Source organism: Cyprinus carpio, chromosome A8 (genome assembly GCF_018340385.1).
Source record: "Cyprinus carpio isolate SPL01 chromosome A8, ASM1834038v1, whole genome shotgun sequence".
NCBI lineage: Eukaryota > Metazoa > Chordata > Actinopteri > Cypriniformes > Cyprinidae > Cyprinus > Cyprinus carpio.
In genome coordinates, this window is record NC_056579.1 from 19,733,891 (window position 1) to 19,736,863 (window position 2,973).

A 2,973-nucleotide genomic window follows, 5' to 3' on the forward strand; every position below is an offset into this window, starting at 1 on the left:
TTTTAAAATGAGCAGTTCAGACAACAAGCACAGTGCTGAAAAGGGGCGAAGCTGCATAAGAGCTATATACACAAGAAATAGTCAATATTCATCACTATATTATAGACTGAGACATTACAAGTATATTGCAAAAACATTTTTATTACCATTTAAGATGTCTTTAAAAGGATAGCCCCTGTTTGTTTATTGTTTATTGAGTAAATTTTATTTTAATTTGTATGTGGGGTGAGTGGATAGATCACCCCCCCCCCAAAACAAGAATGGCTTAGATATTTTTTGATATTTTTGAAAAAAGGCTCAGTTCTTTTTTTCGTCCATGTTTTGGACCACATTGACTTCTCATTTTGGGTGAATATTTCTTTATTGTCCCACAGGAATGAGACAAACCTCAACCGAAATTTACAGACAAAATTATTTAAAATATTTAATTCATCTCATAAGCTCCTTTTAATGTCACTAAACAATTCTCACACGGCCGGACCCCATGTAACTCCTCAGACCACCTAACAAGGAGTTCTGTGGCTAATGCATAGAACCCATTTATTCATTTGTGCACTTGCTCACCAAATGCAATAAGAGAAGTAGGGCAGCAGCATGTAAAATGATTTGACTGGTTGATGCAGTCAAAACTGTATTACTTGATAGCTTCTCTAAATGTAATTTTTGGCAGGGAGGATTTTACGTGCTAAATGCTGATGGAAATAAAGAGACAGTAGTCAAACATCACACAGGCTGGGCCCATTGACCTGCATATGTGAGAGAGACAGGCAGCCAGAAAACACACAGCAGCAAGACAAAAAGGGCTCTGTGGCCCTGACGGCAATGTGGGAGCCCCTCACTGGTCTCACTGGCAGGAGATCATTGTTATTCTCAGCAAATCAGTGCATGGATGACACACAACTTCATTCTTAGAAACATTTTCCCTCTATATGCACACACACACACACACACACAGACACACACACACACACACACAGAGACTACATTATTCGGAGCCAGCCAGCTATTCAGCTGACAGACAATCTAATGTTATAGCAAAGTAAATTAATGCAAACACTGCATCAATTAATGCAAAGCTTCACTGCATCAGAGTAATTAACACTGCAGGCCAGCCCTATATATGTCCACATGAATGAAAATACACAATAGTGAGTGCCATGAAGACCGCATCATCTTCTAAAGGTCATTGTATGATACGATAAAGGACCACAATTCATTGCTGTACTGTTTTAAAACCATCATATAGAATTGAAATGGATAGTTCGCTCAAAAATGGAAATTGTGTCAGCATTTACTCACCTGCACGTCATTCCAAAACTGTACGATTTTCTTTTTCTGTGGAACATAGTCACAAAAAGATATTTGGATTGTTTATTTATTTATTTTTGTCCATGTAAGAAAGTCAGTGTTGTTTGGACCCTATTGACTTTCACAGTCTTTTTGTGTGTGTGTGAGAAAGAAGTTAAATATATTAAAAAAAGAACATACTAATCAGTAAAACAATGTTACTTTCATCCACTTTGAAAGCAAAATTAAGCACAGTTAAAAACTAGGTTACTTACTAAAGCACCTCTTCATGCTGGCGCCCTCTAGTGTTCATAACTATATGACGGACACTGACATCACTCTTTACTGAAACACAAATCCATCTGTCAATGTGTTTTGAATAAACTGCTTAAAAATAAAAATTAAATGAAACATCAGAATGTAAAGTTAAGTTAATCAACACTCCTACTTTCTATTAATAAAAAAATATTTAAATAAATAGCACTGTTATAATTACAGCAGAAATACCAAAAATAAAAAAACATTGTCGGCCTCAAATATTGTGATGGACAATGGAGGGATTTAAAAAGTCAACCACTGCTGTAGACTGAATGCTTATGGTCTTCACGTCATTGCAGATTGTCTCCAGGGAAGATAGAAGGCAGAATTATTGGAGAGAACGTCATCGTGACACACCACCTTTTAAACTCCTTGAACAGATCAGCTTAGATGAGATAAAATACCTAAACCCCTGAGCTAATTCAAGTCTGAAGAGCCTTTGCCCTGTAAATCTATTAAGGAGATGTTGCTGAGATTATATATTCGCCTTTATTTAACCAGGAGAGAAGCTCAGTGAGATTAAAAACTTATTATACAGGAGTGTCCTGGCCAAGACAGTCATACAAATACACATCATAACAAACAACACAACACACAATAAAATCTCATTAAAAGTACAGCCTGAGAAGCATTTGTAAATCACTAAATCATTTTCTAGTGCACGCATAAGTGTTTTAAAATTACTGAGACACCAAATGATTTAGCTTCAATTTCACTTTAACCTTGATGTTTTATCTTTTCACAATTACTGGTACCATTTGTGTCCCTCATATGCAGGTGTAAACATTACTTTAACGATGAATAGTTCTACATTAGACACTTTTATAAATACATGGACAGAAGCAGCAGAAAGTATCATTTTTTTTAAATGCTTTTCTTTTCAGTCATCATAGCACTTTATAATACATCAGCAAATATGAAACCAAGTAGAATTTGTTCTTTATTCTTTTTTTTTGTGAAATTATGTTTTATCTATTCATTTTTTTTTTTTTTTTTACAGATGCACAAATTTAATTTTTGGGTAAAATTAACATTTTATGGAAAAACATCTTCTTTGTTACTGAAATTGCAAAAATAATTTTAACTTTATTATAAGCTAACAGCAGAAAACTGAGAAAATTAGCCAAGTTGAAACTTGCAATCAAACAACATATTTCATGTTAATGTTAAAAAGCATACTTTTTTGTCTAAAATTACAGAAACAATGTTAAAAGTGAACTTAAAATGGAATTTAGTTAAAACCGAGCCATTCCACTGTCATAAAAAAAATGAATTAATCCACTGTAATAGTTTGAAGATGCATCCCAGATGGATTAATTTAAAAACTGTCACAAGCAGCACTATGCAAATAAGAGACACACAACATAG